Genomic DNA, 25,336 nt, shown 5'->3' with positions numbered 1-25,336 from the left:
AGTGATCAGACCGTGATGTATCACCAGGGGTGCTGAGGAGATGGATAGCATGCCCAGGCCCTCTAATGGCCAGGGAGACAGTTAATTCAGAACTGTAGAGGCATGTGATCCTCACAAGTTAGATGACACAGATGTTGATGAGGGTTGTATTAGTTCCTGTCAGGTCTGGGCCATTTTGGGTTTCTATGGATTGCCCTCATCTCACTGGCATGTACATGGTGATGTCTGGTTGGTTTTAGACATAGATGAGGATCATGTCATTGTTGTGGAATATGTGTGGGACTGTATGTGTTAGTTGCTGTTGCAGTGTACATTTAAACTCTGAACAAACTCCAACCAATGCTGATACTCATGCTTGTTTGTAATCATTTTGCAGCTCCCAACATGACTCTTGAGCAGAGGCGCATGTTCATGAAGAGGGCAGACCGTTACCACCACATCCTAGAAGTTGAAGTGGGATGCTGCAGGAAGGGCAGGTGTTACAGGCATGAGAGAGCTTCCGGGGAATGCTGTGCCTTTCCACATGGTGGTACCAAAATGGTGGCACGAAGGTACACAGGAGCCAGCACCTCAGGGATGCAGGAAGTCCCAGCTCCACCTACAGCCTAAACATCAGCACCACCTGTCAGCACACAGCCACAGGTACACCTACCAGTAGCCGGTGTCCCGACCCAGTTTGAGATAGACCTCAGGAGGGACTTGAATGCTATATTCAAGTGACTGGACAAACAGGAGGAGGACATGGCTGGCAACAAGAGAATGTTGAGTTGATAAAGAAAAAATCAAGAAACAGAAAAATACACTTTGGGACTATTTGGACTACCTCTCAGTTCCTTCCCCTCCCTATTGCAGTTTAGTTAGTTTTGGGTTGGATTTTAGGTAGTTAATATTAGGTTAGTGTAAGGTAGGCATTAGCTAGGTTAGGTATGTTGGGGATGGGTTTTTTATTATAATGTATTTATTGGTGGGGTTGGGGGGTAATGTTGAGGTATGTGTATTTATGTATTTATTTTATTTTTTAGAAAAATCCCCCAAAATATATATTTTTATAGTAAATAGGTTAAGTTAGAACATATGTAATTTAATAATTGTTGTCCTACTTGTATCATATCTCTTAAGGAGGGTGGGGGCCAATATTTAGAGTGTGGTATTACATTTGTAAGATAAGTTTAGATTAGGTTAGATAGATGTAGTTGTTTGTTGAGTATAGTTAGTTTAGGTTAGCTTAGGATAGGGTAGGTTTCAGTTACTATATACGTTGTTGTTTTATTAATAAACCCTCTTTATTTTAGCATTTGTTTAGAGTCAGTTGCCTGAGACTCTGCGTCTTCTCATGATTGCACTGGGAAAATTGGAGGAGTGGCCAATGGAAAATGTACTGTCTTGTAATCACTGATTGACCATGTCCTTCCTTTATTGACAAAGGAACTTTCACATTGTTTGCAATATCACGTCCACTGGTCCATGCATTTGCCATCCAGTGTACCCGCCATTCATAATGCCCATGTGTACTTTGTCTTGGACAGGTAAGTCTGGTACTTCTTCTGTCATTGGTGGGGTCCTGTAGTTTAAATATTGAGAACTGTGACACATCTGACAACAGGCACAATTGGAACTGTATACTGTATCACAAGCAGGTGCCCATCACTGATGAGGTTACTACACAAATGAGTTACTCTGGGACTCCCAGCTGTCTATATTGGCATTGACTTGGTTCTCAGCCATACCTGCCTTGTATCAGAAGTAGATGAGGAAAGCAAACATTTTAGTTATTATACTCAGTGAATTGGTTGTATCAGACAACACCATCATACACATTTCTCATGTTAGCATCCTTGTGTGTAGCTTAGTGTCCCACAGCCCTGCACTCATATACTGCTATACTGTAATCATTGCAATGGATTCACACAATTCAATCATTTAGCTGAGTAGTGGGATCACAGAAAATGGAGACATGCTAAATGTGGACTAGGTGTTTATATACAGGTGGAAGTGTGAAAGTGACTTATTCACAAAGTCCTGGTCTGTGACCACATTACTGAAAGTCATGGATATGTGACACAATCAGTCCAGGGTTGAGGGACATGTCGTGAGACTTGCGTAGGAGTAGTGTCCATTAGTGAGGAGGAGCAACATTTGCCAATTGGTATGTCAGAGACAATGACAGTACATAGCAGACAAGTCAACAGTAGGTGGGTGAAGAAAGCACATTTCCTACTGTCACGACACTGGCATGATGTTGAGGCCAGAATTGAGGAGAATTGTCCATGTGGCACATATTGGTGCTACCGGGTACTCTTTCTACTGAAAGTAATTTATCCCACATCTTCATCTTCTGAGGTGTGTGGTGTCTATTGTGCCATTGGTGGTGCTGTTGTAGAGGTAGAGGGAGTCACACACACTTCAGGGGATAAAGATGTGGAGTCAAAGTTCCCAGCAGCTGCCATTTGTGGTAAGACTTGCTTGCAGCAAGGAGGAACTGTTGATTTTTCAATATAGCTGCAACATCGTGGTGGTTGAAATCCATGTCTCCCCTGAGAGAGGCCACTTCACGCTGAATGGACTCCAGCCTGTTGTCTGCTATTTTGCTGCCAGTTTGGGAGTGGAATTGTTGTTGCCTCTCCTTCATGGCAGCAGCTATGTCCACCAGGGACTGCTGGACTCCACGCATTGGGGAGTGTGTGCCTCAGATGGCAGCTGTGTTTTCATTACCTGTTATAAGGCATGTCCGCACTCCCTCTAGGCTGCCTGCCACAGTCTCCATTCCCACCCGCACCTGCTTGGCCAGCTTCCGCTGGACTCCCACCACTGTCCTCTGAAAGGTGGCCTCTGGGTCCTCAGTGTCCAGGGCAGTGTTAGTACTTGAAGGAAGTATATTTTGGTTTTTGGATGGTTCATGTCTAGACCCTGCAACACTGTGTGTCCTCCTTGCAACTGGAGGTAGTGTCTGAAGGGATCCTAGGTCCTTCTGGAGAGTCGGTTTATTGATGATTGTCATCATTGCAATCCAGGACAGGCAGGTCAGCAGGAGGGAAGCCATCATCCTCTGCAATGAGATATTATGAAATCAATCTTAGATTTTTGTGGCAGTTAACATGGCATGCAATGTATTCGGTAGTGGAGGCTCAGTGACAAGTAAACGGATGCTGCAGTGGCGTTATGGGCTGTATTGTATTTACTAGGTGGTACTAACGTGTTGTGACTTGATGCCACTATGTAAAAATATGCCCCTTCCCATGCTGTACTTTGTGTGGAAGGGGCGTGCATTGGATGTTGCTGTGGGTGGCCCACGCCAACACCCATTGCATTTTTAGGCAGCCCCAGGTTTACGTGTTTTTGTAGACCTGAGGGTGCACCAATATCTATCACCACCCCATGGGTGACATTAGCACAGTGCAATGTCGATGTATACTTTATTTGCTCCTCATGTTTTTTCTTTGTCAATGTGTGCTACATTACTCTGCACACATGGACCAAGCAGATTGCCATATCAGTTTCTTGTTGTGTAGGAAGGTCTTCCTTCCTACACAACAATATTCTCCCGTCAATGCAGCCTTCCTTGCACTATGGTGCAAGTGATGCAGCATTGGTGCTGGACAGCAAATTTACCACTGGCACAGGGATTGACACAGGGATGGCCCATATGCTTTTTGATTTTGGTCAAGAATGCATTTACTGAATGTCAGTGCGTGATCCAGCCTAATTTGGTACACAGGCACCCATCTTCATTTCCAGCTTGATCAGGGCCTCTATCTTGTTTGATGGTGTGATTGCAGCTACTTGTACTACTGCACACATGGGCCCTCATTATGGGTCTGGTGGTCCTATGACCACCTGACTTGCAGTGGTGCTCGGACCACCGCCAACTGCAGCGGTCCATGCACATTGGGACCATGGTGTAAGCGTCACGGTCCAATGGCCTGGTACTGCCAGGTTGCTGGCAGCCTATGGGCTGGCAGTGCTACCGGTCTTGATCGTCCAGGCCAACGCTGCAATCAGCGCTGCTCTCCAGATTATTATCCAACTTTCCCAGGAGCCTTTTCATGGCAGGCCATTCACCATGCAACGGCTGGTGGTAATGGGGTGTGGTGTGCCCCTTGGTGCCCCTGAACTGCCCATGCACTTGGCATGGGCAGTGCAGGGGCCCCCATGGGCAGCCACTTTGCGCTTTCCACTGCCCAATTTACAGACAGTGATGAACACACCCCAACACTGGTGCTGGCTATATTACAAACCAGTGTCAATGTTATGGTGAGTTTCCCACAGAGCTGGCAGCCTGAGACACAGTTTCCATCCACCGTCCCAGCTAGAATCTTGTAATGCTTACTGCAGAGGGAAGACTACACTGATGGTCTATCAAATTTGATAATGAGCACCATCACTTTCACAGACATGCACAATGTGTTGTATTTGTTTAATTGTTTGCCCATTCCCATGAATGTAATAGGGTTGTGTCCGAGTTGTTGTGGGTTCACCCTGTATGTGTTTTGTTCCACTGGTTGTAAGCTTTAGTGCAGATATTTCTCATGTGGCACAGTTCAGGTCAGCAGCAATATGTATAGCTCAACACTGCACCAGGTTAGTTATGCAGGGAAGTGCCATGTTTACTGGGATATGTGACAGCCCTGAAATTCCCCCTGCAAATGCAGTGATTTGTTCTCCCTGCACTGAGACAGGCATTGTTGCTGCATGATGTTGGTGTGGCTGCCTTGAGGGGTTGAACTGTTTCTTTGCAGGGTGGTGTCCCTTTGCACATGCACAAGTAATGGTAGCTAAGGTGGCATTTCAATGTGTGCTGCAAGCTGTGACACACATGTGTACTGGCAATGCTACAAAGAGGTAGGGGAGCATTTTTGCGAGATACACCACCCTGAGTCCACTCAATGGTATTGACTTCCATCCTAGTGTCAGATTTCTAAGTTGTGTGGGTATAGGAGGTTTGACAATATGCAAGGGGTGTTGTGATGGCACAGCCCCATGGAACTATATATACACGTCCCTTCTAGCCAATGTGCTGCATATTTACGTTGTAGAGTATAGCTCTGGTGATTGGTGTTTATCCACGTTGTGTGTATGTTGGGGGCATGGGGTACCAAGGAGTGTGTATATGTGTTGCAGAAAGTGGCTTGCGGTTAAAGGTCTCATTAAACCTGGGGAAAGTCACAAGTTCAAGCTGACTATGATGGAGAACAGGTCGGTTGCAGGGACCAGGTTAGTCCTGCTGAAGAGTTACCTTTTCAAGTCCGCCTCAAAGAGTTCAGTTCGATTAGGAGGAGACCCCAAGAAGGAAGAGCAGGTCAAGTGCTGCAGACAGTCAATCATGTAGCGTGAAGACTAGGTGGAGTCTCAGGTTGGTTGTTCGTCATGGGCAGTCTCCGTCGGCATGAAGTGCAGGTCTCACTTCCAGTCATCTTGGACAGTCGCTGCTGTCACAAGTGCAGATCGCACCAGAACTCCAGGCTGGCGGTCATCACTGGAGGCAGAGTTTTTTGTATGGATGGGTTCATTGATGGCTGTGAATGGCCCAAACTTAAGGATTTCCACCTTTTACTTCAGGAGGCGTTCTCACTCATGCCATCCAAGGGTCCAGGACCTGGGAGGGGAAACTCTTGGGGATCAAGACATGCATGTCAAACAAGCATGTCACACTTTTAAATACTATGCACAATGCCCTAAAAGTGATTAAGGCCTACCATAGGGCTGACGTAAAAGTATTAAAAAGGAAGGTTTGGCCCTGGCAACAGGGTTTACTTTACTTTACACATAGCTAGCCCACATCTAAGCTAACATGTGCATACTGATGTAAGGATGTATGATCTAGGTATCAATTGTTTTGGCAGGATCTACAAGCACCTCTGGGCAGATCTGGTGTTGAGGGAGCAGGATCTGATTGATAATGTGGGAGTAGAGATTGGTGGAACAGTTGGTAAGTCATCCATTGCCCTACAACCTAACTTTGTTAGCATATGCATGGCAGTTGCTGCTAGGTTCTAGTGCTGCATGCAATGGATGTGGGCATGTCATATGCAAGCTGTATGAAGAGTCTATGTCCCATGTTAGGGCAGCATTTCAATTGCACAACAAGGAAGCAAATGCAGGAAACATGTACAACAATGCACAACAATATCCATGTGTTGTGATGAATGCATATTATAACTAGATAATGAACAGCTACAAATGAGGCCTGCACCATGCAACATGCATGTAAGGGGGCCCCAAAACATTGTTGTGATCTCAAATTTTCATACGCTGAGTCAGAAGATAAATCCCTAGGTCTCATTTTCCAGCACTAAGAACGGCTGCTGTGAGAAGCTGTGTAATGTGAGCATACAAATGTATGAGAAGGCCCCCCATTTACTTAGCAGTAGTTTTGATGATCTGTTGTATCTCCTACTGAGTACATCATTGACCTTCATATGAATAGATGATGTTGGACAACACATACATCATGCTGTGACATATTTCTGACTAGGCATGCACATGGTGGTGAGTAAGGGGTGCACTGAGGGCCATGAGGACAGAACAGATTCAATTGGTAATGCCCCACTTTGAAAGTGTCATTGAACATGCAATGGTCCAGACTACTGGCAGTTCCATGTTCCAGTTCATTGTGTATCACAGACAGCCTATACGATGTCAATAACCAGACACATGTGCTGAGTCAGTTCCACAGGCATGCTGCTTGTCATTGACAGTATGGGGCTGCCCTGCATCAGCTCCATCACTGGCAAACCACTCACTAACCTGCACCATCATATGCATCCTTTGCGCAAGTGTGTCCGTGTCGAGCCGTATTTCTGTGCCCATGTACTAATTACTCACAAGAGTAATAAAGGGATAGCATAGCAGCAATGGCAGGCCAAACACTATTGGCACTACATCCATGATTTCATACAGTAAATGTGCAGGTAGTTACCTCAACATCACATGTGTACAGTCCTATAGCTATTTTGAAAGTATGTGTGCCTTGAGATGAGATTACTTACTAGACTGAAGGATGTACGACGGCATTCCTCAAGACTTTGCAATACCCACGTAACCCCAGGGTAGTAGTTTGTCCGTTAGCTGTGACAATATGTTACAATGAGCCAGGCACTGTGACAACCATTGCATGCTCCACAGATGGAATAAACATTATCAAGCAGTCCCATATGGTAATGGAGGAGTCGTGCTACCAGACAGCTACCAGACAGCTGCATGACAATGTCATATATGAATGGTGCAGTGAGAACCACTACAGGAGTGTCAGGGACAGTGATAGTTTATAGGTGCGTAGGTCTACCTTATCTGAGAGTATGTGTGATAGAGTGATCACAGAAGTTAGTCAGTTACTGTGATCTACCACTAGGATGACTACCTTATTCAGCCGAATAAGTTTACTCTACACAATGTTGTCCATGTACTGCAACTTGCCTTTTACACTTAGGAATGTTTTCCATTAATATCTTGCAGGTGGACCAGCCCCCTACACCATGGAGAGGTGGTGCATATACGAGACCCCTAAGCATCCAGTAAGTGTCACATTGGGCGTCCTGTGCACCAGTCCAGGGAATGCTATGAGTCTGTCAGAGGTGTGGAATGCAATGACAGGAGTATTTGGTCCTGACCAATGATCTGATATCATAAGAGGATGGATAGAAACATCATGTATATTGGAATGTTTTGCAATGAGAATGGCCTGCATGTATTTCATAGGCCAAATTGTGCTGGCATGGAATTGTGTGTAATATGAATAGTTATGGCTGACCACATATTCATGGCTGTCTACAATTATGGGTCACAGGGCAGCTATACATGTGCATAGCATGCCTGTTGAAAACCACTATATCACAACACCATTGTCAGCGCTGTGTGGCACACAAAGCATACACTTACTGACATGATGGTATAGATGTGGGTTCTATCTGCAGAAATCACTAGGGGATTATGTAGGAAACACACACAGTTTGTGGACAGCTCTACTCCAGATGATTGTGGAAAAAGTCTATGATTCACCCACACCAAGGGGCCATATGTAAGAGCCCCCTGCGCCACTGGAGCATCACTTAATGTGACGGTCCAGTCATGCTAACTTCAGCTCCATAATTACAAGAAGGTGCAACACAAGTTTTAATGGCGTTACTCCTCCTTGTAAATATGGGCCCTTCCAATGCAGTGTTCAGCGTCAGAGGGGTGTGCATTTTGATGCTGCATCAGATCTATGAGAGTCTGTAACCCTGAGGAAGCACCAAAATCAAACACTACCCCAGGGGTGACGCTAGCAAGGCGCTCCAAGGAGGAATACTTTTATCCTCCTCATTCTTCCCTTTTTCTATGCGTGCTCCATTCTGCAGCACACACAGAAAGAGCAAAATTGCCAGAAATGATTGTTCATATGTGGGAAGGGACACCTTCCCGCACATGAACAATAACACCATTTAACGCAGACATCCATGCACAATGGTGCAAGGATGCCTGCGTTGGTGCAGACAGATACATTTAGGGCCAATACAGGTGACAACATAGGTGTGCGCCTTATCCAATTAAATACGGCACAACCCTGCATTGTGAAATTGACGGAGTGTGGCGCAGAAAATGTTGGCGGTGCATTGCGCTCTGTCATTTTTCCATGAATATGGGCTTGAAAGTCTGCAGTTCTCACACCATGGTCCTGCCACCATGATAATTGCGACTGATGTACGTCACATCACATATGGAAATTATGTGATGTGTGTGTGTGTAGCTGATACTTGATGATGTGTGACATGCATGCACTAATGATGTAATACCTTTCAGGATACAGTTGCAGCACCCAATGCTGTGCCAATATCACTATGGGCTTAAGGCCATCCATACAGCCACCTTGTGTGAGCTGTTTTACACATGTAGGAATAAATAGCACAGCATAGGGGGCTTCAGTTCTGTAATGTGTTGACAACTTTGATGTGCAGCTCAGACTTTGCCCAATCCTTCTTCAGCCAACATTGCATCAGTTGTAAATGTGGCACATAATGGGATATGGGTTGGCCCCTTGTAACATATAGTGAAGGTAGGTCTTACACATGAATGTAGATTTACCTCACCGCAGAATAGCAAGTTGATTGTTAGCCTCCCCACAATGATATGGGCTACACTGTGTCTCCATAATGAGTGATCAGACCGTGATGTATCACCAGGGGTGCTGAGGAGATGGATAGCATGCCCAGGCCCTCTAATGGCCAGGGAGACAGTTAATTCAGAACTGTAGAGGCATGTGATCCTCACAAGTTAGATGACACAGATGTTGATGAGGGTTGTATTAGTTCCTGTCAGGTCTGGGCCATTTTGGGTTTCTATGGATTGCCCTCATCTCACTGGCATGTACATGATACTGGTGATGTCTGGTTGGTTTTAGACATAGATGAGGATCATGTCATTGTTGTGGAATATGTGTGGGACTGTATGTGTTAGTTGCTGTTGCAGTGTACATTTAAACTCTGAACAAACTCCAACCAATGCTGATACTCATGCTTGTTTGTAATCATTTTGCAGCTCCCAACATGACTCTTGAGCAGAGGCGCATGTTCATGAAGAGGGCAGACCGTTACCACCACATCCTAGAAGTTGAAGTGGGATGCTGCAGGAAGGGCAGGTGTTACAGGCATGAGAGAGCTTCCGGGGAATGCTGTGCCTTTCCACATGGTGGTACCAAAATGGTGGCACGAAGGTACACAGGAGCCAGCACCTCAGGGATGCAGGAAGTCCCAGCTCCACCTACAGCCTCAACATCAGCACCACCTGTCAGCACACAGCCACAGGTACACCTACCAGTAGCCGGTGTCCCGACCCAGTTTGAGATAGACCTCAGGAGGGACTTGAATGCTATATTCAAGTGACTGGACAAACAGGAGGAGGACATGGCTGGCAACAAGAGAATGTTGAGTTGATAAAGAAAAAATCAAGAAACAGAAAAATACACTTTGGGACTATTTGGACTACCTCTCAGTTCCTTCCCCTCCCTATTGCAGTTTAGTTAGTTTTGGGTTGGATTTTAGGTAGTTAATATTAGGTTAGTGTAAGGTAGGCATTAGCTAGGTTAGGTATGTTGGGGATGGGTTTTTTATTATAATGTTTTTATTGGTGGGGTTGGGGGGTAATGTTGAGGTATGTGTATTTATGTATTTATTTTATTTTTTAGAAAAATCCCCAAAAATATATATTTTTATAGTAAATAGGTTAAGTTAGAACATATGTAATTTAATAATTGTTGTCCTACTTGTATCTTATCTCTTAAGGAGGGTTGGGGCCAATATTTAGAGTGTGGTATTACATTTGTAAGATAAGTTTAGATTAGGTTAGATAGATGTAGTTGTTTGTTGAGTATAGTTAGTTTAGGTTAGATTAGGATAGGGTAGGTTTCAGTTACTATATAGGTTGTTGTTTTATTAATAAACCCTCTTTATTTTAGCATTTGTTTAGAGTCAGTTGCCTGAGACTCTGCGTCTTCTCATGATTGCACTGGGAAAATTGGAGGAGTGGCCAATGGAAAATGTACTGTCTTGTAATCACTGATTGACCATGTCCTTCCTTTATTGACAAAGGAACTTTCACATTGTTTGCAATATCACGTCCACTGGTCCATGCATTTGCCATCCAGTGTACCCGCCATTCATAATGCCCATGTGTACTTTGTCTTGGACAGGTAAGTCTGGTACTTCTTCTGTCATTGGTGGGGTCCTGTAGTTTAAATATTGAGAACTGTGACACATCTGACAACAGGCACAATTGGAACTGTATACTGTATCACAAGCAGGTGCCCATCACTGATGAGGTTACTACACAAATGAGTTACTCTGGGACTCCCAGCTGTCTATATTGGCATTGACTTGGTTCTCAGCCATACCTGCCTTCTATCAGAAGTAGATGAGGAAAGCAAACATTTTAGTTATTATACTCAGTGAATTGGTTGTATCAGACAACACCATCATACACATTTCTCATGTTAGCATCCTTGTGTGTAGCTTAGTGTCCCACAGCCCTGCACTCATATACTGCTATACTGTAATCATTGCAATGGATTCACACAATTCAATCATTTAGCTGAGTAGTGGGATCACAGAAAATGGAGACATGCTAAATGTGGACTAGGTGTTTATATACAGGTGGAAGTGTGAAAGTGACTTATTCACAAAGTCCTGGTCTGTGACCACATTACTGAAAGTCATGGATATGTGACACAATCAGTCCAGGGTTGAGGGACATGTCGTGAGACTTGCGTAGGACTAGTGTCCATTAGTGAGGAGGAGCAACATTTGCCAATTGGTATGTCAGAGACAATGACCGTACATAGCAGACAAGTCAACAGTAGGTGGGTAAAGAAAGCACATTTCCTACTGTCACGACACTGGCATGATGTTGAGGCCAGAATTGAGGAGAATTGTCCATGTGGCACATATTGGTGCTACCGGGTACTCTTTCTACTGAAAGTAATTTATCCCACATCTTCATCTTCTGAGGTGTGTGGTGTCTATTGTGCCATTGGTGGTGCTGTTGTAGAGGTAGAGGGAGTCACACACACTTCAGGGGATAAAGATGTGGAGTCAAAGTTCCCAGCAGCTGCCATTTGTGGTAAGACTTGCTTGCAGCAAGGAGGAACTGTTGATTTTTCAATATAGCTGCAACATCGTGGTGGTTGAAATCCATGTCTCCCCTGAGAGAGGCCACTTCACGCTGAATGGACTCCAGCCTGTTGTCTGCTATTTTGCTGCCAGTTTGGGAGTGGAATTGTTGTTGCCTCTCCTTCATGGCAGCAGCTATGTCCACCAGGGACTGCTGGACTCCACGCATTGGGGAGTGTGTGCCTCAGATGGCAGCTGTGTTTTCATTACCTGTTATAAGGCATGTCCGCACTCCCTCTAGGCTGCCTGCCACAGTCTCCATTCCCACCCGCACCTGCTTGGCCAGCTTCCGCTGGACTCCCACCACTGTCCTCTGAAAGGTGGCCTCTGGGTCCTCAGTGTCCAGGGCAGTGTTAGTACTTGAAGGAAGTATATTTTGGTTTTTGGATGGTTCATGTCTAGACCCTGCAACACTGTGTGTCCTCCTTGCAACTGGAGGTAGTGTCTGAAGGGATCCTAGGTCCTTCTGGAGAGTCGGTTTATTGATGATTGTCATCATTGCAATCCAGGACAGGCAGGTCAGCAGGAGGGAAGCCATCATCCTCTGCAATGAGATATTATGAAATCAATCTTAGATTTTTGTGGCAGTTAACATGGCATGCAATGTATTCGGTAGTGGAGGCTCAGTGACAAGTAAACGGATGCTGCAGTGGCGTTATGGGCTGTATTGTATTTACTAGGTGGTACTAACGTGTTGTGACTTGATGCCACTATGTAAAAATATGCCCCTTCCCATGCTGTACTTTGTGTGGAAGGGGCGTGCATTGGATGTTGCTGTGGGTGGCCCACGCCAACACCCATTGCATTTTTAGGCAGCCCCAGGTTTACGTGTTTTTGTAGACCTGAGGGTGCACCAATATCTATCACCACCCCATGGGTGACATTAGCACAGTGCAATGTCGATGTATACTTTATTTGCTCCTCATGTTTTTTCTTTGTCAATGTGTGCTACATTACTCTGCACACATGGACCAAGCAGATTGCCATATCAGTTTCTTGTTGTGTAGGAAGGTCTTCCTTCCTACACAACAATATTCTCCCGTCAATGCAGCCTTCCTTGCACTATGGTGCAAGTGATGCAGCATTGGTGCTGGACAGCAAATTTACCACTGGCACAGGGATTGACACAGGGATGGCCCATATGCTTTTTGATTTTGGTCAAGAATGCATTTACTGAATGTCAGTGCGTGATCCAGCCTAATTTGGTACACAGGCACCCATCTTCATTTCCAGCTTGATCAGGGCCTCTATCTTGTTTGATGGTGTGATTGCAGCTACTTGTACTACTGCACACATGGGCCCTCATTATGGGTCTGGTGGTCCTATGACCACCTGACTTGCAGTGGTGCTCGGACCACCGCCAACTGCAGCGGTCCATGCACATTGGGACCATGGTGTAAGCGTCACGGTCCAATGGCCTGGTACTGCCAGGTTGCTGGCAGCCTATGGGCTGGCAGTGCTACCGGTCTTGATCGTCCAGGCCAACGCTGCAATCAGCGCTGCTCTCCAGATTATTATCCAACTTTCCCAGGAGCCTTTTCATGGCAGGCCATTCACCATGCAACGGCTGGTGGTAATGGGGTGTGGGGTGCCCCTTGGTGCCCCTGAACTGCCCATGCACTTGGCATGGGCAGTGCAGGGGCCCCCATGGGCAGCCACTTTGCGCTTTCCACTGCCCAATTTACAGACAGTGATGAACACACCCCAACACTGGTGCTGGCTATATTACAAACCAGTGCCAATGTTATGGTGAGTTTCCCACAGAGCTGGCAGCCTGAGACACAGTTTCCATCCACCGTCCCAGCTAGAATCTTGTAATGCTTACTGCAGAGGGAAGACTACACTGATGGTCTATCAAATTTGATAATGAGCACCATCACTTTCACAGACATGCACAATGTGTTGTATTTGTTTAATTGTTTGCCCATTCCCATGAATGTAATAGGGTTGTGTCCGAGTTGTTGTGGGTTCACCCTGTATGTGTTTTGTTCCACTGGTTGTAAGCTTTAGTGCAGATATTTCTCATGTGGCACAGTTCAGGTCAGCAGCAATATGTATAGCTCAACACTGCACCAGGTTAGTTATGCAGGGAAGTGCCATGTTTACTGGGATATGGGACAGCCCTGAAATTCCCCCTGCAAATGCAGTGATTTGTTCTCCCTGCACTGAGACAGGCATTGTTGCTGCATGATGTTGGTGTGGCTGCCTTGAGGGGTTGAACTGTTTCTTTGCAGGGTGGTGTCCCTTTGCACATGCACAAGTAATGGTAGCTAAGGTGGCATTTCAATGTGTGCTGCAAGCTGTGACACACATGTGTACTGGCAATGCTACAAAGAGGTAGGGGAGCATTTTTGCGAGATACACCACCCTGAGTCCACTCAATGGTATTGACTTCCATCCTAGTGTCAGATTTCTAAGTTGTGTGGGTATAGGAGGTTTGACAATATGCAAGGGGTGTTGTGATGGCACAGCCCCATGGAACTATATATACACGTCCCTTCTAGCCAATGTGCTGCATATTTACGTTGTAGAGTATAGCTCTGGTGATTAGTGTTTATCCACGTTGTGTGTATGTTGGGGGCATGGGGTACCAAGGAGTGTGTATATGTGTTGCTTGTATGGGGATGGGCATCTAGATTTGTGTGACCCCATGCACTCCTTTAGCATGCATTGGGATGTGTCCTATCTACCTCCCCCTTCTGGCATTTGTAAGATTCCTGTTGATTCCCCCATGCAACTTACCCTACATTTGTGGTGGTGGTTGGTAGTCTACACTGTCCTGTCCGTTTATTACAGTAACCAGCTCTTCCGGGATGACCGCTGCAACCAACTCCTCCAGCTCATCCAGGTCATCCTGTGGTGAAGGACTTCCACCTCCAGTCTGCAGTGCTCCCTTCCTGTTGTTGGCCAATTTCTCCTTATTTTCACACTTGCAATCATGCCAGCGGTCCACTATTTGCTGCCATGTAACCCCTCTCTTACCAATTGGAAATTTGGAAGTAACAAAGAGCTGGTGTTGGTGCTTCATCACCTCTCTGACTAGGATGTTGTGCTCCTCCTCACTGAAGCGACACTTGTGCTTTTTCTTCTCCTTCTCCAGGGACTTCTGCGGATCCTCCTGGCTGGTGCTTGGGCGATTGGGGTCTCCCTGGGGTATTTCCTGGCCTGATTCTTCCATGTTCAGCTGCACTTGCACTTTTTCCTGCTTGTGAGTTTAATTGTAGCGCTAATGCAGGCTAAAAATTGTAGTAACCCTCTTGCGACATGTTTACGTGCCGCAAAACAGTTCTGCCCATCTTTTGCAACATTAATGTCATTTTTCTTTACCACAGGGCACAATGGTTAATGCCATTTTTTTTATGCTCACCATTCCTTTGCACCGGTATGCCCCATTCCATAAATATGGTGCCTGGCTTTCTCTCATGAATGGCACTAGCATGCGGTGATATTTTTGACGTAAAGCTGTGTTTGTGAAGTTTTTTATCAAAAAGTATAAATATGCCCCTAAGCTTTAAAGCCACTCTTGAGTGCTCGCTACGGTTCACACTCAGTGAGATCAGAGAAATAATGGTAAAAATTGATGAAACCGTATTGATCCATAAGATTTTTCTGGTGCGAATGTACAATTACAGAATTTGTTTTTGTCAGCTACTTAAGGAGTTCTTAAATGATTTGACTCCTGAAGTTCTTGCTGCCAAAATAGGATCACAGGATGCCGTAAAATCAACAGGAAGCATTTTAAGAAACGTCCTGAAAGATTTTGATTTTGGACTAAATTTTGCGATTTCCCAGAGCACCGAAAATCATGTGAGTCAACAAGAGTGCCTGAAGTTGCCTTAACATTTTTTACATCATTGTTCAATATCAGCAAAGCAAAACTGTTATAAACTAAGGGGCATCTGTACAATAAAGTGGCGCAACGCGGCACTGCACCAAAATTGGCAGCGCTGCACTGCATCGCTTTAGAAGCACAGGGATGCACGGAATTAACAAGAATACTCCCTGCGCCAGTGCTAAATTTGTTGCAGAACACCAACGCAGCCACTCTTGCACCATGGTGCAAGAATGGCTGCATTGCGGATGTTTTTGTGTAGAAAGATGCACCTCCCTGCACAAAAACAATCTTTAATGACTATTTGCTCTTTCTATTTGTGCTACAGAATGCAGAACACATAGATAGAGCAAAAAATGAAAAGAAATGAAAGCATTTCTCCTTGTTGCACCATGCTAACACCACCCCTGGGGTTGCATTAGTTTTTGTCACTGCCTCAGATTTACCAAATCTCATAAATCTAGGGCAGTGTCAAGATGCAATGGGTGTTGCTGTGGAACACCCACAGCAACACCTATTGCACACCCTTTCCACACAAGGCGCTGAGTTTAAGGGGCTGTATATACAAGGTGGTATTAATCCATAAAAAGTGGCTTAACACCATCTTGTAAATATGCTGCTAAAGTTCTTGAGTTCGGAACAGAAACCAATAACATTGATGATGGCCTTGAAGATATAAATGAAGAAGTAGAAGACAATTCAATGAACCGACAGGCTTATGCTGTGCAAATGTACTGTCTTTTCCAAATCATGTTCTGTGAATTACAACACAGCAAAAAAAAAAACATCCGCTGCACATAATGACTGCCCACGCAATCTGTGACAAGTGCAAAAGAAGAGAGCTAAACACTTCAATGAATAGGATTGGTGTATCAACAAGATATAATGACACAGTACGGAGAAGGAACTTATTAGCAGCTCATGCTGCAAAATGTTGTGAATACGAAAGCACTCCACTTCCAAATCACATTATCAGAAAAAGATTTACAATTGCTGCTTTTTAATTTGAACACAGCTCTTCTTTGTCTGGAATGTCCAGCACACATGATACTGCATGGTGCTTTTTCAAGTCTGTACCAATGAGCTGTGTCAGCTGTAAGCAGAAACAAAAGAAGCTGCAAATGTATAACCTAACTACCTGTGTGTAAAATAACTACAAGCCATCAACACATCCCTTTCTACGAGGTTTCAAAGTTGCTCAGGACATGGATCACTTTCTACTGATGCTGCAGTTTGCAAAGCTGATTTAAATGAATTTATCATATCGCTTATTCAGTGCGGACTGAAGTATGAAGAATAGTCAGTTCCTCCGTGGGCTTGAATCCATGCTCTGAGCTTCCAGAATATCATCCCACTGACGAATATTGTACCATCTCCAGTCACAAACTATGCAACAGTATACACAGCTCTAAAACATTTCCAAAATGTGCATGCTCAGCTTGAAGACCAGCCTTTCATGCAAATTTTCTATGATGAAGGTTTTTTACTTATTGTAGCTAACAGTTTTATGAGCAACTCAGTAGAATTTGATGATCTTTATCCTATGATGATGTGTTTTTCTCATGACAAAAAGTGTGTTGCAATGTGCAGGAAGTTATCTCAGTGGATGTGTCATAGGCAATGCACTTATTGAGGCTGAAATCTTTGGAAGCAAAACTGTCCACTCAGTATTGAGAAGAACTCATTAAGTTCATTTGTTACAAGGTATGCTTATCATCTGAGGCTATAGAAATATTGCATTGCAATGCTTTCTGGAACAAGAATGAAAAATTAGGTTTTGAAAATCCTGTCTCAGAAGTGAATGAGGCACTGGGTGCACTTCATTCAAAAGATATGATGCATAGAAAGGCAATGATCAATACACTCAGTTCAAGATCAGAAAACCTGAAAACCAAGTTCGTGGAGTTTGTCAAAGAATGTGATGAAAAATCAGAACTTTGCATATACTGGGGAAATATTTTACCCATGATTGCTCTAGTGAAAAACATGGCACATGCTGATCGGGAAGGTGATTGGGAGCTGCATGTGAAGACCGTGGAGTAACTGATTACTGTGTATCACAAATTCAACCTGAGATATGGGTCCTGGTATTTGGAATGAGTGAAGAAGCTAGAGGTTGAAAAACCATACCTATATAGAAAATTCCTCCAAAGACATTTTGTGGTAAAAGACAGAGAGGGAAGGTTCAATCCTGTGGCTCTAGATATGAAACTGGAACAGACAATCCAGAGATCACAGGGAATTGTTGGTCAGACACGTAAAAGTGATTATGTTGCTCAGTGCAGCTAATTTACCATGAAGTCCTTTTTATTTGCAATGTTTTCAGAGAGATGACAAATTCAAAATTAATGGACCATTGTGAAACTGTTCCTCACCACGAAATTGTGGGAAACAGAGGGGAACATTTTAATAAACATGTTGGCATTCTTCTTTATTTCATGCAACAGCAAGAAAACCTATTTGAAATGACTGAGCCTGTGGACTACACAATTTTGTGACCAAACAATATGTGGGTAACGATATAGAGACACATCTACTAGATGTCCTGGAACATAGATCAAAACTATATGCAGAACTGAAGCAGGGGAGATTTGTCTTGAAGGAGAAAAGACTGTTTGACATGATCACTAAAGCTAAACTTCCACACTTTATTTGCCATTGTAAGAGTTTTGTCCAACCAGTTACTACAAAACAGGTTACAAAAAAACAGCTTTCGAAAGCACATGGAAAGAAGAAAGATGTGAGTTTATCAAGGACGATCTTTTTTCGACAAACACATTATTTGATGGAGATGCTCCAACCAAACAAGAGAAGCACATATTCATACAGGAGCTCGGAAAAAGACTTTCACCTGAAGAATTTCAATTCAAAAGGTTGTGCTCATTGTTATGGACTATATGCCATAATTACGAATGGTCAAGATTTCATCAATGCAAAGCTTTTGGGAGGTTATTCCGACTATTCTACAGTTATCAAAGTCAGTGTGCACCTTGCAAGAACTGCACATTGTCTTTGACAGTTATCTTGAAGTAACTGTCAAAGAAAGTGAGAAAATGAGACGAATGTCTACAAGAGGAACAATTGACCTTGCCTGCATAAAAATTCAACACCTATACCTGTGCAACTTGGTAAATTCTGGTAATCAACATCAAACAAGATGAACTTGGAGATGTTAACTCACCAACACATTGCTGATGCTTCAGTAAACATTAAGCAGCAGAGTTATGAAAATGGGGGCAACACATCATGCTGCACCACTTTTTCTTGTGCCCCTTAGTGCCTCCCTAACGCCACCATGTGAGCGCCATATTTAACCATGGCAGAAGTTAGGAAACTAGCGCCAGAATTTTTACCGCTAGTTTGGCGCTTTGACGGATGTTAAAAATCCAAGAAATCCCAGAAACAATGTTTCAGATTTCTTTGCACCATTTTTTGGTCCCACTAATGAGGGAATGCCCCTTTGCATACATTATACCTGGCACAGGCATAATGTGGTGCAAGGGGTTACAAAGTGGAGCCATGCATCCATTGCTCCACTTTGTAAATATGGCATGGTGTTTCTGGCCTTCCAATGCGACATTAGCGTAAAATCAAAAGAACGCTAATGTGGGGTTAGAATGGCGCTAGGCCCTCTTAAATCTGGGCCTAAATTTCCAACTATTGCAAGTGGAATGATTGTCAATGAGGAGTTGGTGCTTGCAGAGATATATTTAAAAGTTGTAAGGCCTGCACAAGTAATAAATCCGTACACGATCATCACTGGGAACCAAACAACCTGTTGTAGAACTTAACGTTGCAGAGAAGTCCAAGGCTTACTCAAGGGAGATGGTGTGGGCTAGTAATTCCCATTCACGAGCACACAAGCATGACACTCAATAACTGATTGTCCAGTCTGTGCTTTTTCTTTTGATAAAGTAAAAGTACATTTATTACACACACACACTACTCAATACTATATAACAATTTACAAATATACACAAATTGATGGAATTACTCTTGGATGACATTGAGTAATCTCTCATGTCTCCCCCAAAGGGAAATGCAATCCAACAACCCACAAGGCAAAACAAACGCTGGCATCCCAAGGCAACAGTTGACTGTACTGTAGAGTGAAAGCACTACAATCTGGCAAGTAAGTACACCTACTGTGCAAGAAAAGTGGTTATCAGTTTCACTACACAAATCAGCATTAACAGCATTAACAGAAATCATATAGAGACAGATCGAAATGCTCTAAAAGACAAAGATTACTTTTTGGTTACTCTGGATTAACCAGGTGTAACATCTTCGTACCCACCTAAAGGGTGCAGTCACATGAACAAAGAACAAACACTTTAATATGCTGGTGTTTTACATTTTATTGTAACCCTTGTGGGGTTATAGTTCCTTTGTCCCACCCCACCTAGGGTGGGGAAACAAATGTTGTATTGGGGGGACACTGTGCTGTTCCTGTAGCTCCCCCTTGCAATGGGCACTTTGTTGGTGGTGACCCCATCCTCTTGGGGCCACCAAGACCTGAGCACACAGCTCAACTCGAGTCTTGCAAGGCGTTGGGGGACATATGTATAACAAATGAGCGGCTCTCCCACTGTGCCAGGCAGAGCCGCTACGCATTTCTTCAGTGTTTTTTTTCTTCTTGCAGCCTTGCTCAGAGTTTCCGGATGTCTTGGGTGGAGGGCAGTGCAGGGAGCCCATCCGGGCTACCTTCATGGTTGGGGAATGTCTAGTCCCACCCGGAAACCCCATCATGCGGCCTCCTTGGTGGAGGGCAGCGCGAGGAGCCCACCCTCGGCTGCCCTCATGGTGGCCACCTGGGGGGACTGCGACTGCACTTCCCATTATCTCCTGCTGCATCTGGCCCTGGTACGAGTACAGGCCCCCTCACCACTTTAACCTCTTCGTGGGGCCCCAGGATGGGGTCTTGGCCCCAGCAGAACCTTCACTGGGAGTGTGACGTGCTCTCTGGCTTAGTCTTTGGTCACTGGCTCCCCCTCAGCTGGTGGCGATCTTCACAAGGGATGTGTCGGAGTCTCACAACTGTTCATCTCAGCTTCCCCTTCTGGCATATTTATGGGGAGCGCGAGGGCGCTCCCCGTCGTCCTCCTCGGTGGTGCCCCGGGATGGGATATGGGGTCCTCTGAGTTCGTCTTCACAGGGTTGTGGAAGCAGCCCCCACCTTTGCTTTGTTTTGGGGGCAGTCCCCGACCTCTGGCCCACCCCAGGGGCATCAACCAGAGCAGTGGCAGAGCCCCACATGCTTCCCCACTCACTCAGAAGCAGGGCAAAGGTCACAGACCTTCTCCTTTGGATATTCCATGGACCCCAAGGGCCGTTTTTGTTAGCTCTGGTGTTGTTTCACTCCTGGTGATGACTCGTTGCCACTTGGAGTACTCTTGTTAGGCCTCCTTGCCTAGAAGGGTCCCAGATTGTAGGAGCCAGTCCCAATGACTCCCTGTGCCAGCACTTCTTCTAAGTGCCCTCCTTTCCTTCTGGGCAGTGGGCTCTCCTTCTGCTAGCCCAGACTTTCCCAAGCTAGTCCTCAGGGGGAATAAAGGGGCCAGCTTACCTGGTCCTGGCATCTGCCTCACTGGTCCTAAAGTCCTTCAGGGGCAGAGTCCCTGTCCCATGGAGCAGTCAGGGGGTTCTTCCTTACAGTTTCTCATTGTTAGAAATGAGGTCTTTGGTTGGCAGTCAGGTTCCAAGCAAGGACCCTCACTCTAGTCAGGGTAAGGGAGAATCACCCTCAGTTAATCCCTACTCACCCCCTTGGTAGCTTGGCATGAGAAGGCAGTCTTCACCTCAAGGTGTAAATAATCTGACCAACATACACAGTAACTCAGTGAAAAGACAACGAAATGAAAAAACACAGGCTTAGAAAAAAACAAAACAAGACTAAAGCAACACATATCCAACATAAACAAGTCAAGTTATGAATTTTTAAAAGAATAAGGGGGTCATTCCAACCTCGGCGGTAAAAGGCGCTTACTGCCAGACAGAAGACTGCCATAACACCGCCGCAGTAAACCGCCACGGTCATTCTGATCCACAACAGGCAAACCGCCAAAATACCGACATCCACAAAAGTCCGCCACACCAAAGGGCAGCGATAAACTGGCGATGACCAAACCTCCACCGTCACGCCAACAGAAATACGCCCATGCCATTACGACCCACGAATCCACGCGGCGGTCTTTCAACCGCGGTATTCTATTGGCGGTACACACCGCCGCGGTCGAAATACACATACTCGTACAAAACACTACCATATTGGACAATTCGAAATACACACACCTGATACACATACACACACCCATTACAATATAAAACACACACCCACATCACCCACAAACTTCCACTCCTAGAGATTCGTGAACACGCACAAAGACATCCGAGCACCCAGACGCCCAATTCACTGTCACCCTGCAATATTAGCACGCACTTCACACAATACAATAATACACATCATCACACTTAACACCACACAATCCATCCCACACATCACCCACACCACGTGATGGCACCTCAAAGACACCCCAGGTTCTCAGATGATGAACTCAGGGTCATGGTGGTGGAAATTGTACGAGTAGAGCCCCAGCTGTTCGGGACACAGGTGCAGCACACCACCATTGCCAGGAAGATGGCGCTATGGAGCAGAATAGTCGACAGGGTCAACGCTGTGGGACAGCACCCAAGAAATAGGGACGACATCAGGAAGAGGTGGAACGACCTACGGGGGAAGGTGCATTCCATGGTATCAAGGCACAACATCGCGGTGCAGCGGACTGGCAGCGGACCCCCACCTACTCCCCCACAATTTACAACATGGGAGGAGCAGGTCTTGAACATCCTGCATCCTGAGAGCCTCGCAGGAGTAGCTGGAGGGATGGACTCTGGTAAGTCTCATCTTCACTACTTCATCCCCCCACCCCACCTGCATGCCAACTCATAACCCCACCCTCACCCCCACCCCATCACAACTACCCCTTGCAAATGTCTCACCATCACAACCCACCCATCCCAAAACTTAGCCCTGCATGCGACCACAAAGCATGGACACCCATCACCAAAGCATGCAGAATGCACATCCCCATCACCCCCCCCCCAAAACACCGTCACAACAGCCCCCACAAAGGAATGCCAGCACTGGGGTACATGGGCACCCACCCATTGCACGCCATTGGCACACACAGAAGCAATAACCAAACTTTTATACCCCTGCAGGACCCGAACGCCAGGGCACCGCGCAGGAGGGTCCACAAATGTCCACTCCACCCCCAGAAGAGGCCCACAGTGATGACAGCAGCACTGTCTCCCTGGATCTAGATGACCAGCCCGGTCCATCGGGGACCTCGGGACAGTCGGTTCCCCTCAGACAGTCACAGGCCACAGCAGACCTTCCCCCCTCTGGGAACACCAGCACAGCACTCACCCAGCGGGCCCATACCTCTGTCCCCAGGACACGTCAATCAGCGGTGTGTCCACCACTACAGGAAACCCAAGTTAACCCACCACCTCAACAACAACGGGGACCTGGAGGCAGTGGTAGTGGACACACGGTCCAGGGGACGGAGGCACAGGGAAACAGGGAAAATGGGAGGGCTGCTGTGCGACAGGGGGGGGACAGGCCAAGGGAACCCACTCTCCACAAGGCCCTCTCCTCCATCATGGGAGCATACCACCACTCCCAGGAGACGATGGCGACGGTCCTGGCCAGGTTTCAGGAGATCCAGCTTTTGCAGGAGCAACAGTATATGGGGTTCAGGGAGGAACTAAGAAACATCAGTTCCGCCATGGGTACCATCGTAGTGGCCCTGAATGAGTTAATCACCACATTGCGGAACACTTTGGCACCTCAAAGGGCCCCTGTCAGTAGCATGGACCAAGAACTGGCTACCACCTCTGCCGGCGCTAGTGGACAGGAGGCCCCGACACAAGACCAACAGGCCACCAGAACCCCACCCCCTGCAGAAGGAGAACCACCCCGCAAGCGGGCCCTGAGATCCAGGAAGAAGACAGAGTAAGATGTCAAGACCCCCGCCAGCAAAGGATACCGCCCTGATTGTCATCCCACTGTCCCACATTGTCACCCTGTCCAACTTTAAACTGCCCCTGCTCCACTTTCCACAGGCATTTGGACAATGCACCTGTGATACTGATAGTCTGGACTCTGCCATGAACAATCCTCCACCATCACCCCTCACCGATTTGCAACCACCCATCCAAATTAGAGCACTTGAATAAACACACTTATTGTACATAAACAATCTGGAGTCTGTCTGTGATTTTAACAAATGTATTAGACATGACAGTGCCAAAATGTTTATTCACATTGTGATGCCAACAAACCGCTGTCACACAGCTGTAGTCCATGGGGAAACAAAGCAGATGTCACGCAGTGGGGTCCACATCTCTGAAAACGGAAGGGAAAGTCACAACACAGTTACCATACACTGGGGGAAAAAGTCAGACAGTAGAGAGGTAGGGGTCTTTAAGTAAATGTAATATGCCGGTGTGTACTCTTACCTGTGTGTCATTGAAAATACTGCTCTATTACTGTGTTCCTGTTCTCTATGTCGTCCTCTTCGGCTTCCTCCTCTTCACTCTCCACAGGCTCCACAGCTGCTACAACACCACCATCTGGACCATCCTCCTGCAGAAAAGGCACCTGGCGGCGCAAAGCCAGGTTGTGAAGCATACAGCAGGCCACAATGGCACACCTTCTTTGGTGAGTACATTAGGGATCTACCTGTCATATGGAGGCACCTGAACCTGGCCTTCAGGAGGCCAAAGGTGCGTTCGATCACCCTCCTAGTCCACCCATGGGCCTCATTGTAGTGTTCCTCTGCCCTGGTCCTGGGATTCCTCACTGGGGTCAGTAGCCAGGACAGGTTGGGGTAACCAGAGTCCCCTAAAAGCCACACACGGTGCCTCTGGAGTTGACCCATCACATACGGGATGCTGCTATTCCACAGGATGTAGGCGTCATGCACTGACCCAGGGAACTTGGCATTAACATGGGAGATGTACTGGTCAGCCAAACACACCATCTGTACATTCATGGAATGATAACTTTTCCTGTTCCTGTACACCTGTTCACTCCTGCTGGGGGGTACCAAAGCCACATGTGTCCCATCAATGGCACCTATGATGTTGGGGATATGTCCAAGGGCATAGAAATCACCCTTCACTGTAGGCAAATCCCCCACCTCAGGGAAAATGATGTAGCTCCGCATGTGTTTGAGCAGGGCACACAACACTCTGGACAACACCTTGGAAAACATGGGCTGGGACATCCCTGATGATATGGCCACTGTTGTTTGAAATGACCCACTTGCTAAGAAATGAAGTACTGACAGCACCTGCACTAGAGGGGGGATCCCTGTGGGTTGGCGGATGGGTGACATCAGGTCTGCCTCCAGCTGGGCACACAGTTCATGTATAGTGGCTCGGTCAAGCCTGTATGTCAGAATGACATGTCGTTCCTCCATTGTCGACAGGTCCACCAGCGGTCTGTACACGGGAAGATTCCTCCATCTCCTCGCATGTCCCAGCGGACGGTGCCTAGGAAGGACAACAGCGAGCACAGAGTCAATCAACCCACAGGTACGTTCCCACAGCTTGCATACAACACGATTACTATGCATTGAATGGTTTGTATGAGTGTTGATGCAAGGCCTAGGTATGTGTCACGCAGTAGAAATTAAGCCATGTGGGCCCTTGAAATGGCGGCTGCCTGACCTGTGAAGTGTGACAATGGGATGTGAGGTCAATGCGCTGGCGTGGCACACCGTGGCGGTAGGCTGTCGAAGACCGCGGCGCAAAGCCGCATTGGTTAACATTGAACCCTATGGGTTTCACGAGCCAATGA

The sequence above is a fragment of the Pleurodeles waltl genome, chromosome 2_1 (genome assembly GCF_031143425.1).
Source record: "Pleurodeles waltl isolate 20211129_DDA chromosome 2_1, aPleWal1.hap1.20221129, whole genome shotgun sequence".
Lineage (NCBI taxonomy): Eukaryota > Metazoa > Chordata > Amphibia > Caudata > Salamandridae > Pleurodeles > Pleurodeles waltl.
This window is presented reverse-complemented; position numbering follows the sequence as displayed.